The following is a 15075-nucleotide window of genomic DNA, read 5'->3' as shown; positions in this document are numbered from 1 at the left end:
TGCAGAGATGGTGTTTGTTTCGGATGTGTACTCGGAAAACATTATTGGGATAGTTTTGAAAAACGTGCCTCTTGGCACGTCTCAACCCCTTTACAGCTTGTGCATAATGATTTATGTGGTCCACTTCCAGTTGTTTCATTCTCTGGCTACAAGTATTTCTTAACTTTCACTGATGATTTCTCCAGATGCACTTGGGTATACTTCTTAAAACTCAAGAGTGAAGTATTTAACATGTTCTTGGCCTTTAAGGCTTTTGTTGAAAAATAATCTGGACATCAAATTCTTAAGCTAAGATCTGATAATGGCGGAGAATATTTTAACAACAAATTCATCAACTTTTTGCACTGAGAATGGAATTCAAATGCAACATACTATTCCATATACTCCACAACAAAATGGTGTAGCTGAAAGGAAGAATCACACCTTAAAGGAGATGGCTAATTGATGCTTCAATCTAAAGGACTTAGTCTTAAGTATGGGGGATTTACGCAGTGCATTATATTAGATATCATTTTTGGGATTCAACTGCGTTAAGTAAGTCATTCAAACGTATGACCATTTCCATGAGAGGTAGTCGTAACTGACTAATTTCTCATGATTTTTGAATAGTTCACTTAGCACTCATTGCATCGGGTGATGCTCACAGGGGTGAAGAAGTGGGATTGAAACTAGTGAAATGTGGAGAACGAATCACATAGCATCAATCATCACTTCCGGGGCTTGCACCCGGTAACCAGGACTTCCCAGGAGGTCACCCATCCAGAACTCCTCTGGCTCAAGCGCGCTTAACTGTGGAGTTTTTCCCCACAATCAAGCCCACTTAGCTTGCTACCCCATTTGCAAAACCTTAGCAAGTATTGTGCCTCATGAACCATTCAAGTAGAGATCCCTTGACTCTTTTTGAATTTAAGTATGGGGGATTTACGCAGTGCATTATATTAGATATCATTTTTGGGATTCAACTGCGTTAAGTAAGTCATTCAAACGTATGACCATTTCCATGAGAGGTAGTCGTAACTGACTAATTTCTCATGATTTTTGAATAGTTCACTTAGCACTCATTGCATCGGGTGATGCTCACAGGGGTGAAGAAGTGGGATTGAAACTAGTGAAATGTGGAGAACGAATCACATAGCATCAATCATCACTTCCGGGGCTTGCACCCGGTAACCAGGACTTCCCAGGAGGTCACCCATCCCAGAACTCCTCTGGCTCAAGCGCGCTTAACTGTGGAGTTTTTCCCCACAATCAAGCCCACTTAGCTTGCTACCCCATTTGCAAAACCTTAGCAAGTATTGTGCCTCATGAACCATTCAAGTAGAGATCCCTTGACTCTTTTTGAATTTAAGTATGGGGGATTTACGCAGTGCATTATATTAGATATCATTTTTGGGATTCAACTGCGTTAAGTAAGTCATTCAAACGTATGACCATTTCCATGAGAGGTAGTCGTAACTGACTAATTTCTCATGATTTTTGAATAGTTCACTTAGCACTCATTGCATCGGGTGATGCTCACAGGGGTGAAGAAGTGGGATTGAAACTAGTGAAATGTGGAGAACGAATCACATAGCATCAATCATCACTTCCGGGGCTTGCACCCGGTAACCAGGACTTCCCAGGAGGTCACCCATCCCAGAACTCCTCTGGCTCAAGCGCGCTTAACTGTGGAGTTTTTCCCCACAATCAAGCCCACTTAGCTTGCTACCCCATTTGCAAAACCTTAGCAAGTATTGTGCCTCATGAACCATTCAAGTAGAGATCCCTTGACTCTTTTTGAATTTAAGTATGGGGGATTTACGCAGTGCATTATATTAGATATCATTTTTGGGATTCAACTGCGTTAAGTAAGTCATTCAAACGTATGACCATTTCCATGAGAGGTAGTCGTAACTGACTAATTTCTCATGATTTTTGAATAGTTCACTTAGCACTCATTGCATCGGGTGATGCTCACAGGGGTGAAGAAGTGGGATTGAAACTAGTGAAATGTGGAGAACGAATCACATAGCATCAATCATCACTTCCGGGGCTTGCACCCGGTAACCAGGACTTCCCAGGAGGTCACCCATCCCAGAACTCCTCTGGCTCAAGCGGAAATGGTCATACGTTTGAATGACTTACTTAACGCAGTTGAATCCCAAAAATGATATCTGACTTAGTCTTAATTTTTGGGCAGAAGCAATTAACTGTGCAAATTACATAATAAATCGCATTCATACTAAGGTTTTCAAGAATATCACTCCAAAATAAGCATGGAGCTCAATTAAACCAAATGTAAGTCACTTTCGTGTTTTTGGAAGTTAAGCATGGGCCCATATTCCAGATGAGAAACATAAAGCTTTATAACCTAAGAGTGAAAAATGTATTTTTGTTGGATATTCTAAAGATGTCAAAGGATACAGACTTATTCCACTTAAGTCCAAAAATGTTATCATTAGAAGAGATGTAAAGTTTGCTGAAAATATATCAGCCTACGAGCCTAGTTCGACAGATGTGCCACCTCTCTCTATCCCTTCTACTTCTGAAAATATTTCTTCTTCAGATGATGACAGCGAGGATGACAATCCTCCCCCACCTTCTCAGGATCCTTCTTCAGCTCCTTAGCTTCCAAAATGGGTTCATGCTACTCGGGATGCAGTAGGTGCTCTTGCCGGTGATCCTACAGATCAGCGACATACACATTCTTAGTTTGATAGAGCCTCTTCTTTACTGGCTCAAGCTTCAACTAATTATGATCTTGACACCTTTTCAGAAGCTTCAGGCCATCCAGATTGGGACGCAACTATGAATGAAGAATATCGTTCATTATTGGCAAATGATACATGGGATCTTGTTCCCCTTCCAAAGGGACGAAAACTTGTTAGATGCAAATGGGTTTACAGAACCAAGTATGGACCATATGGAAAAATTGATAAACATAAATCTCGTCTTGTTGCTAAGGGTTTTTCAAAAGTTGAAGGAATTGACTATACTGAAACCTTCTCCCCTGTTGCCAAAATGAACTCTATCCGCCTTGTTCTTTCTCTTGCTATCTCTTTCAAATGGGAAGTCCATCATATGGATGTTAAATCTACCTTCTTGCATGGGGACTTGCATGAAGAAATCTATATGGAACAACCTACTGGCTTTATACAAACAGACTCTAGCCTTGTATGTTGACTTAAGAAATCCCTTTATGGTCTCAAGCAAGCCCCTCAGGCTTGGTATGCCAAAATGGATAGCTTTCTTTTCGAAAATGGATTTTCTAGGTGTCATTCTGACAATACTATCTACACCAAGAAAGTGGGCAAGTCTCTTATCATTCATGTTATTTATGTTAATCATCTTATCCTTACTGGTAGTGATCCCAACCTTATAAACCATGTGAAGTCCAGCCTTAAAAAGAAGTTTGAAATGACAGACTTAGGACACTTGCATTATTTTCTTGGTCTTCAAGTCTTTCAATCCAAGGAAGGTATTTTCCTTTCCCAGTCCAAGTATGCAAGTGATCTTCTACACCATTTTCACATGGAAGACTGTAAGCCAACCCCTTCTCCCTTTCAGTCTGGAGCCAAAATTTCAGTCACTTGTACTTCCCCTGAAGTTGATGCTACCTTATACCGTCAACTTGTAGGAAAAATTTTGTATCTGACCCATACTCATCCTGACCTTTCCTTTGTTGTTGGCCTTATTGCTCAGTTTATGGAAAACCCACATGAAATTCATTGGAAAGCAGCTAAAAGAATACTTCTTTATGTTCGAGGTACAGTTCAGTTTGGGATTCATTACAGTGCAGAGGCATCTCCTCTATTTTCACTGATTCTGATTGGGCTGGTGACCATGATGATCGGAAGTCTACTGCAGGTTATGTGTTCACTCTTGGTTCAGGACCTATTACATGGGCTTGCAAGAAACAAAGTGCCATTTATCTTTCTTCAGCAGAAGCAGAGTATCGTGGTGCCGTAAAAGCTAGTAAGGAAGCCTTGTGGCTTCGTCAGATCCTATCAGAATTTGGCTTTTAGCAGCAGCATCTGACTACACTTTGGTGTGATAATCAAAGTGCCATTCAACTATGCAAAGATCCAGTCCAACATCAGCGTAGAAAACACATTGAATTGCACATGCACTTCATCAGAAAGCTCATTCACGACCATGTTCTTGAAGTGCAATATTGTTCAACAAATGATCAAGTTGCAGACATCTTTACAAAGGCTCTCACAAACGCGAAGTTTACTAAACTTCGATTTATGGTTGGAGTTAAGGAAGTTGTCACTAAGGGGGGATAGGCTCTAATGCCTCCTTCATTCTCCTATTGTGTCATATTTGTACATCCTTCAATCCTATCCCAAGTTGTTCTTAAGGAGGGATGTTAGGATATTCGGACACATAGAAAATAGTTAAGTATAACTTGGTCTAGTGTAGAGTTAGGTAAAGTGTGTTTCTTTACTATGTAATTTTGTAACTTACAATCCGACGGTCACAATATGTAGTGATCCGACGGTTCATTCTCTCCTCGATATTACCAACACTTGATCTGTGGCTTAACACCCGATTGGTCCATGATCTCTATTTAAAGAGCATGTAGGGTCATTTGTAGGGAAATTGTTCATGAGAGAAACTTATGTAAATTTCTATTATTAATAAATTTCCTGAAGTGGCCGCGTTGGCTTAGGCCATGGACTGTTTCCCTCTTTGAGGGTTTTAACCACGTTAAGAATTCTGGTGTATTGATCTGTGACCTGTTTGTGAGCAGTGTCCTTTGGTGTTTTGTCTGAGGAATTTACCCTATATATTCCAATAAAGGCCACATAAGGGAGGAAGGATTAACCAACATCTTGAGAAGATCTTGAAGAAGTCAAAGATGGACAATGACTTACAAAGAAATATGGCCAAACATTACTTCAAGAAAAATCAAATTGCAAGGTCCAAGCTCCTAAATGTCAAAACAAGACTTGAAACCCTAGCCAACCAAAAGAAGAAAGACAAGATTGAAATCCTTGCTAAGGCTTCATTCATTTCCTAACATACCTCACCAGCCTTCCAAAGATCAAATTTTGAAGGATTTTGAGCAATTTTGGAAAATTTTGGAGTTTTTTGCATTTTTGGCAATTTTTGCACCAGTCACACTACCAAAAGCGCAATGCCCTAAGCATTGTGCTTTTTCTAGAGGCCTCCAAATGCAAAATGGTCATCACCACTGGATTTAGAAGGTAAAATATAGTCAATAAAACCACTTTGCTAAACTTTTTTGGGTCAACTGAGTAGTCAAAAAGGTCAAAAAACACCCAAAAAATCATGTTTCTGCCCTGTTTTGGAGGCTGGCGTTGCACTTTTGACCAGTATTGAGAGAATCAACTTTTGGAGGGTCAAAACTTGACTATTTTGGAAAATAAAGGTAGATCTGGAAACTAGACAGGACGAGATTTCCAATGAGCTATCCTGGGATCAATTTGGACACTTACAACCCCCTCAAAAGTGGAGTTGAATTTGGCGCTGCGCTTAGGACAGTGGCGTTGCGCTTTTTACACAAATTTTCTGAGTTTCTTCATTTTGTAAATTTTCTCAGTTTTCACAGTTTCACCTTGACAAATGATGTTTTTACCAATGTAATTAATGGATGTAAATGTAGTAATGATGTTTTTACTGTTACCTGGCGTAAATATATTAGGTGAAAACCATTTTTGTGATGTAATGAATCAATTTCCAAAAAGTGAGGGATGAGTCACTTTGACCACCCTACACTCTAGCTATCAGTTTAGTTTTTGGTGGAACTGCTCCTCCTCTCATGGATTCAACCCCTGAGGCTGGGAGGAGTTTGTTTGAAGCCTATATCATGTACTTTTTCAGTCATTCTACAGGTTGGACTCCATTGGATGTTGTACTAGTGTTTCAGACTTTGGCATGGAATATATTGGATGAGTTGCAGCTATTTTGGTGGGATTCCTGTGGCATGGTATTTTGATATTGTTTCTTTTTCATTTACATGTGGGTGAATGTTTTGTATCTTCCATGATCCATTTCACTTCTAAATATGTTTGATTTTCAAGGTGTGATAAGAATAATTCATCTTCTATGCTCTGTTTTGGGAAAATCATCATAATTTCTTTAGTTTAAAAAGAATTCATTATTCCCATGCTCTTTTTAGCACCTCATCAGTCTAAACCATTTCATCAATATACTACAAAGTGTTAAAGTACTTTCCTACCTTGCCCCATCAAATGTCTGCAATTCTGATTTTCTTTTGCCCTGACCTAGTTCACTCTCTGATCTAATTCACTCATCCAGTGACTACCCCAATCAAATCAAATCAAAAACCTAAGCTACTATATCTAGCCTAAAACCCTAAATCCATCTAGCCTTCTTGGTTGTGATCCTTTGGAGAGAGCCCTCTCCAGCTTGGTAGGGATAGCTACCAAGTCAAAATATTGGTCTGTGGTTACCTCAGCTAGACTCTTCCTTAGCCTTGGAGATCCAAAGGAATGATAACAATGTTGAACCTGAAGAAATTCTTATTCTGTGTCCCCTTTGGAATTTTTATGGGTCATGTGGTGTGCAAGAAAGGACTAATGGTGGATCCTACCAAGATCATTTTAATAGTCAATTTGGAGGCCCCAAGAAGTGTCAAACAACAGTGCGCAACACTGGGCCATACTGGGTATTATCGAAAGTTCAGTAAGGCTTATGCCCAGATTACTGCACCTATGGAGAAGCTACTGAAGAAGGATGCTACATTTTGTTGGGATGAAGAATGTCAACACAGTTTGTATGTATTGAAAGAGAAGATGACCACCGCGCTGATATTGGTCTTCCCAAATTGGAAGAAGGAATTCCATGTGCACGTTGATGCCTCGTGTATTGCGTTGGGAGTAGTGCTGACACAGACTGGCGAAGGAGAGATGGATCACCCTATAGCTTTTGTGAGCAAGAAATTCTCAAAGGCTAAGAAGAACTACTCAACGACAGAGCACGAGGGATTGGCTATGGTATTTTCACTCCAAGAATTCAGACGCTATCTGTTGGGTGGACATTTCAAGATGTACACCGACCACTCCGCCTTGAAGTATCTAGTCAATAAACCTGTGTTGGGGGGGAAGATATGTAGATGGCTGCTATTGTTTCAAGAATTTGACTTTGAGGTAATTGTGAAGCCAGGACGGTTGAATGCAAGACCTAACCATTTGTCACGAATTGAAACGGGGGAGGATCCTACTAATTTGGAGGAACGGCTACCTGACGCACAGCTCTTCGCAGTGCGCATAGCAGATAACCACTTTTCCGATATTATCCACTTTTTTACCACAGGGACACCTCCAGAGGGATACACCAATCAGCAAAAGAAAGAGTTGGTAGTACACGCAACTGATTTCTCGGTAATTGCAGGACATTTATACAAGATGGGTTTAGACGAGATACTCCGATGGTATGTGCCCGATTTTGAAAGAAACATCATCCTTGCGAAGGCTCATGGAGGGGTTGTAGGAGGGCATTATGAAGGAAAGGAAATGGTGTAGAAGATTCTGCGCCCTAGGTTGTGGTGGCCTACATTACACAAGTATACCAAAGGATATTCTAGGGCGTGTGATGCATGTCAAAGAATAGGCAACCCATCACGAAGGGATGAACTGCCTCTAAATCCTCAGGTGTCGTTACAGTCATTTTAGAAATGGGTTATTGACTTTGTAGGACCAATTCACCCCCGGGCAAGAAAACAGGTGTGCTCTATATCATCACCGCGACAAAGTATCTGACCAGATGGGCGGAGGCACAGCGTGTAAAGGATTGTACATGAGCTAGAATAGCTAAACTCTTATTTTAATACATGTTAACCAGGTTTGGCTGCCCAAAAGTGTTGATGAGTGATTGCAGTATGCACTTCCTCAACGAAACGATCAACGAGCTAACATAAGAGTTTTAGGTGTATCATCAGAAGAGTATGCCATATCATCCTCAGGCTAATGGAACAATGGAGGCCTTCAATAAGATATTGGAGAATGAGCTGAAAAAGATTTTCAATGTGCAGCAAAATGATTGGGATGTGTGTGTACTGGCAGTATTATGGGCATACATGACTACTTGAAAAAAACTAACAGGTCAGACACCTTTCCGGTTGGTCTATGGCGTAGAAGCTGTGATGCCTATGGAATATATCGTGCCTAGTCTAGGCATAGCTGCTTTCACAGGGATGGCGGACCGTAGAGCCTTGGAAGAATGGATCATGTAGTTGATGGAGCTCGAAGAGGACAGATTCTTGGATAACTTTCATCAGAAAGTACAAAAGGAAAGTGAAAAAGCATGGCAAGATCAACACATCAAGCTACACACATTCAAGGTAAATGATTTGGTATTATCATATGATAGTAACTTCGATAAGTTTCCAGGAAATTTTCAGATGCACTAGTTGGGGCCATACGTCATCAAAGAAATCACAGATGGGGGTGCAGTTTAGCTCACAAAGATGAACGGAGAACCTTTCCTGGGAAGGGTGAATGGAAGTCGGTTGAAGCCGTATGTAGGAGATTTGAATCAATGACTACATGATGACCGAACAGTCTTAGTTCTCCAGGCAGCTGTAAGGGAGCGCGAGACTCTAAACTACACTGCTCGATTTTAGGGACTGCACGACAGGGGGGCTGCACGAGACAAGGTGATGTCACAGTAATAGAAGTTACGCAAAGGGAGTTGCACTATGGAGGGAGATACCACACAACATAGCTAGAAAATGACCGTTAGAGTCACTATTCATGATTTGACATCCAGGAGATGGTTAAGAGGAGCAAGTGGGCGGCATTTAAGGCTGAAATATTTGGAGATCTGCCACCAAATCAACATTAATGGACGAGTTTTGGGGGGAATGGTCGGATTTGAATTCAAATTTCCCTATAAATTACACATGCTAGTCCAGCATAGCACTTTGCACCCTTAGAGTTTTTGAGTTGTGTTATCCGTCACTTATGAATCGTAAGTTTTTCGAAGATTTGGTCGCAAGCTCTATGTTTGATAATCTACCCAAGGAAACCCAACAATTCATTTACAACACTATGTCAGGACCAGGTGAGACTACAAGCACCAGAGGAACTGTTGCCTCCGAAGGAGTGGCTCCAGAAGTTGTGAGCATGGAGGCTCCGACTCCTATGCCTATGACGCCGAGGTCACCTAGGCCGAAGCCTACACCAGTGCACGAGACCCAAAAGCCAAAGAAAGACAAGAAGAAATGGTCGGTGCCAGTGCATGAGTCGCCTAGAAAGCACTCTACTACCCAGACATAGAAGAAGGACAAGAAACCTGAGAAGGTTGTAGATTTGGAGGCGGAAGAGGGCACTGAAGATATAGATGCAATTGGTCAAACAAGTAAAGTATGTAGCCACGCAGAGCACGGATGAAGTAGCAATTATACAAGTGGAGCTAGGGGATCTTCGCAGCAAGATCATCGCGCCAGCCAAGTGACTCGAGGGCGAGTCATGACCTTTGTGTTGGGGGCCTATTGGGATGGGGTCCCCTGGGTCAGTTTTGGGGCAAAAGCCCAAATTTTGATGTAAAAAGATGTAAAGTCTCCGCAAATTGTGGATGTGGAGTGCGCAGTTAGTTAGGAGTCAAAAAGGTTTTTTACCCTCGTTCATGTAAAGTTGAGTCGGTTTTTGAGATCTACCCATGGTCCGCGGACCATGGGATTGTATAAATAGGTGTATCTTAGAGAGTATAAGATAAGATCTATCAGTTTTTGTCTATGGGTATGATGGAAGGAGTCTAGAGGGTTAGCGTAGGAAAGTAAGAGGGAAGGCTCTACAGCTAAGTGCACAGAGGCCTAGAGTAGTGTCCGCAGCTGAGTGCGCGGACCCCTGCAGCTAAGTGCACAAGGAAGTATTGAGTCTGTAAACGTATACTAAAATAAATAAAGAAGACTGTTGAAGAAATCCCTGTGTTTTATCTCTTTACTTATTTTATGTAAGATTATGATATGTGCTATGATAAAATGATGTCTTTATAAAATAATGATGTATTGATGCGCAAATTTACTTGATCTGTCTTATTATTTGAACGCAATTAATGTTAAGTGATTACGCAAAGATCATAACACTTTCTGTTAAAGTTATCGAACACTTAGGTAGATCTGAGTAAATACTGATCTAAGAGTAATCTATGGTGCATGTAAGTAGCTAATTTTCCTGTTCAGGGTCCGCAAAAGCCAGTCGTAGACCTTTGCGAAGGTCTAGAGGCTGATTGAGGGGAGTTACAACGCTAAGCCTTAAAGGCTTAGAAATCTGCACGAAGGCAGATCTAGGTCATAAAAAGACATCACATTGATCTTTGGATGCGAAAACTTGGTTCCAACATCCCCCCATACTGCTTCGGGTGAGACTTCAGTCTGTGCTACGTGGATTGATGCCGAAAGGGCCAGTAGTGTAGGGATTTGTTTGGCGCAACTAACTCTAAACCTGGGTCAGGACCCATTAAGCCAAAAATTGGTAATCTCCAGGCATAACATTTAGCTAGCCTAGTAACACCAAAGGTGCATACCTACTTGCCATAACTGGTCTGAAAGATTGACTGGAAGATGGACCTGATGTAGGTGTAGTTGTGATAACTACAATGATAGTAGGGATAAAAGTTTGAGATATCACAGGTGAGGAAGTTGAGACTATGGAATGAGTAGGTCTGGGAGGTTGTAGATGAACAGACTAGGAAGATTGGGTAACAAAGAGGCTACTACAACTGTTAAAGCAGAAAATTCAACAGATTGTTGAATATAAGCTTCTTCAATAGCTTGGTCCAAAACTGAAACTAGACCTTGTAATTTATCAAATTTCTCTAGGGATTCAAGATCGGGATCTGTTTCAAGACACTGGGTTTGGGGTATGTATGGTTGTAGTAGGGATTTATTAATTACATTCTAATCTTAAAAAGCATCAGATTTTGATCTAAACAAACTATGCTAGAAAGACAAATCAAACTCTATATCCTGAATAGTTTCAAATTTCTCTAGAAGAGAGTTAGACCTTGACAAAGGACTATTCTCAGGAAGAGAATTGAATCTAGACAAAGGACTATTACTACCTTGACTCTATGTAAAAATTCTCTTTCTCACCAACTTTTCTGGTTTATCTACAATTTCAATAGGGTTGGGATCACGGTGAGCTCTAGTGAAAATTCTTTTGGGAGCCAGGGCTATTAAAAATCATCACACAAATAAAAGTGAAATCAATGATACACTGCAATATATACAAAATAACAATCTCAGATCATGTATTTCCTAATGATATATAAGCTTCAATTTATAGAAATACTGATTGAATACTAGGGAATAATGATTTTTCAATCTAAAGAGTTTTCTTCCCCAGTATGGTCACCACTATGTTGTCGTTCTGTATTTTTGAGGTTGAGGGAGTAAACACATAGGACAACATCAAAACCACTTTAGAAGCTAGGATCTAGCGCTGCCATCTTCAGAGAGGGATCTCTCTATTTAATTTAGCTTTGTTTTAGTGTAAATTTTAGGCTAGTTATGACTGTACTTGTTTGTTTTGTTTGATTGGTTTGGTTGATTTGAGTGTTATAATTCCATTGGGCTATGGAGTCTATAAATAAAACTGGATTTTTCAACAATTTTTAGAGTTCTCACAGGGAAAGCTAGGTTGCACTATTTGGATCTTTTTAGAAATTAAATGGATGGTGGAATAGGAGAAGTGTAAGGTTCAGTAGAAATCTAGGAGCAATTAAGAATTCCCAGATTTGACTTCAGTGGAAACATTAAAGCTATCAACAACCAAAATAGGGTGCTCTAAATAACAAATCATATTTATCACAGTTTCTGTTGAAAAATTCAATTTTTTTAGAAAAACAGAGAAAGAAAAAACAATGTTCAAACACATAAGCAAAAGAGACACATCATCATTTGGTACACCACATGAATCCTGTGAAAGGTCCTTGTATTATTGATGCTCCAACACTTTGAAAATTACCATATGCAGAAGGAAATTACATTCGAAAATCAACTCTTAATACTTCAAACAATGAAGTATTTATAATGAAAATTACAAAATCGTTGTCAAACCGATAGTGTATTATTAGCCTAAATACAAGCAATATAATCTAATCCTGGCAAAAGAATAGGCCACATAGGCAACTGAAAAGAAAGGTGGCCTTGTTTTGATGGTTTTGGTTGTTGATTCAACCTGAAATTGTGTTGTGTTGTTGAACTGACCGTCGTGCTTCCTGTTGTGCTGGAAATTGATTTACTGTTTCTGAATTATCCTTCAATCTAATAAATCAACCAATTCTATCCAGATCTTTTCATCTGGTACTGTCAATTTTGTTACCCTGCGGTAAATTTCATCTACCTCCACGTATTTGGCAAAAGTTGGCTTCACAATAAAAATGTGTTTTACCTCATTCTGTACATGGGAATCATTTGACATGGTTTCCAAAAACGCCTTTGTTGTCATATTTCCCTTAATCCCACTGAACTTGATACTGCTTCTAGCCATTTCTTTCATCTGCTTGATATAGTCTTCCTCAGTGATTAATTTTTCATTTATAACATAAATGTTGGGCAGTCCCTTTTGGATCAGTGCTTCAATTCTGTTAGTGAACCTGTTTACTTGCAGCTCCAAGGTTTCACATCTTTCTTCCAACTGATCAATAAGGTTCCTCTTTGTCAAGACTTTCTGGACTTCCATAATGGTGGTAGTTCTATCACTGATCCCTACTTCTTCCAGCTCATACTTGGACTTAGAGTTCAAGAACCTGATTATGTTAGAGGCTTCTGTGGGCATCTCTCCCGACTTCTATCTTCCCTACACAAGAGTTTTTGTAGCCTTTCCTATCATCTCTTTCTGCTCAAATATGATTTGGATAGAAGGCCCAATCTCATTCATATAGTCTATTGTATTCATCCAAATATTTTCCTTGGCTTGGGCCAAGGTCTGACCAATTGAAGTGTCTCTCTTTACCTTCTGCAACTTCTCCAAGAGTCTCTGGGAGTTTTGCATTTCAGTAACTCGAGCAGCTTCAGATTTTCCCTTTTTCACTTCCAAAGCTTTGAGTTGGCCCTGCAAAGTCTTAATATCCTTTGACTAGAGTGACATGTTCTCTAGTGTCTTTGTTACATGGTCAGCACCCCAAGTCTAAGTGTAAGAAGTGGTTGCAGTGGTTGTCATTATTGCTGGAAGCTGAGAAATAGGTATGGCATCTAGGGGGGCAATGGCCATCTTCTAACTCTCTTCCTTCTCCTTTATCATTTTCTCCATCGTTGCCTCCATTTGCCTAATCTGTCTATTCTGATCTATGATCAGCTTCATCATTTTTGCTTTCTATGCCTCACTTTCTTCAATGTGCTTAGTCAATGGATCCTTTGTGGCTGATAGATTGAGCTACTTTCTCAAAGCTACAATGTCCAGGTTCTTCTTTTTAATAATCTCCTCAACAACATTGACATCTTTAGGGTCATACCCTCTTAACCACCAAGTCTTCCAAAGACTTAATCCTATTATCTTTGGCCAAGGAAGACACTTTCTCCATCTTCAACTGTGACTGGACACTTGCAAATGAAACCTGCAATTTATATAGTGACATAGCAGTGTTAGTCAAAGTGGAGGATATCATCTCACCAGTTTTCTTGTGCATCTCCATTTGATCAATGGGATGTATGTCTTTAGTGTTGAATTCAAAAGTAGTGCTCTTGTAGTCTGTTGCTGATTTTGGTTGTGGAATTTGGGCCTCAAGAAAGGCCATCTACATTTTTCCATGCTTAGTATCAAAGACTGAAAATAACCTACTCTGTGAGCTAGAGGTCTGCTTCCAGAATTGGTTATAGGTGCTATTTTTTAAAATCTCATTTCTGAGCTTTATCTCCCTGTACCTATCAAAAATTGTCTTCTCCTTTTCTGTTTGGACATTCTGTGATTCTAGCTCAGTTTCCTTGTGACCCTGTGAAGATGAAGGTTCATTAGGAGATGTTGTGAATTTGCTGGTTGCAGGTGGTGAATCTATGATTATGATGGCAGCCTGCTCCTCAGTGTCTTTGTCCAACTCTACTCTAGGAGTCAACTTTGTTCTCTTCCTATAGCTGATCCTGAGATCTTTAGCTTCACTCCTAGTTGTTAATGAAGATCCTTCCTCCCTCTATCTTTTGCTTGATTTTTCCTGAGGAGTGGGTGTCTGCAAACTAGAAGTGGAGAAGAGTTGTTCTTCAGCCTCTTGTAAGATTTTTTATGCCCATTCTAGTTGATTAGCATATTACTCTATTTCTGGACATGAAGTATGGATGTAAGGAGTGCTTTTGTTCTCTACTCTAAGCTTTGAAATGATGCCACATGGGTCATAAGACCATGTAAAGTGTAGACTGAACTTCATTTCTTTAAGTATCCCATCTACTTCTTCACCCGTTGTTCATTTGTTACACACAAACAAGGCCACCTATGTCTTTATTCTAAAATGTGACTTCTTCTGGGCCACTACAAAGTGGATGTCATCCGAATTTTGCATCTGTCTAATATACTCAAGGGAAAAAATCCTCATTGGGAGGTATTGTTATATACCTATGGGGGATAATATGGGGTACAAAGGGAGGTACCCAAGGGAATAATGTAATAATGGGATGGGCCATAGTAATAAATAAGGTGGTTAACCCGTGTCATGTAAGGGACCACAAGTAGTTAGTAATAATGTAAGGGGCCCATGGTATTAGATAGATGGTATTGAGGGAACCATGGTAATGACCCATGGTATTGTATGTATGAGGCCTATATAGAGGCTAGAGACTCCACATTGAGGGGTGTAAAGGAATATTGTATGAACAAGCATATGGCTTGTGGAGTGTTCTCCTTCCTTAAGGAGTGAATGTATGGTGTTTCCCTACCTTAAGGGTTTGATCAATAAAGAAACATTTCTATCTATTTCTATCTTATTATTTATGGGTATATTTGTATTCTCATATATTTTCGGATTAGATCCATAACAAGTGGTATCAAAGCACTTTCTTAGGCAAAGGTGGTAGCAAAGGGTTATTCACAGGTGCCAGGAATTGACTTTGGTGATATTTTTTCTTATGTTGACAAGGTAGCTTCTATTAGATTACTTTTATCGATTGTTGCTACT

Source organism: Pinus tabuliformis, chromosome 5_2, assembly GCF_031772625.1.
Source record: "Pinus tabuliformis cultivar Carrire ecotype Pingquan chromosome 5_2, CPIR1, whole genome shotgun sequence".
Lineage (NCBI taxonomy): Eukaryota > Viridiplantae > Streptophyta > Pinopsida > Pinales > Pinaceae > Pinus > Pinus tabuliformis.
Note: the sequence above shows the minus strand (reverse complement) of the source record.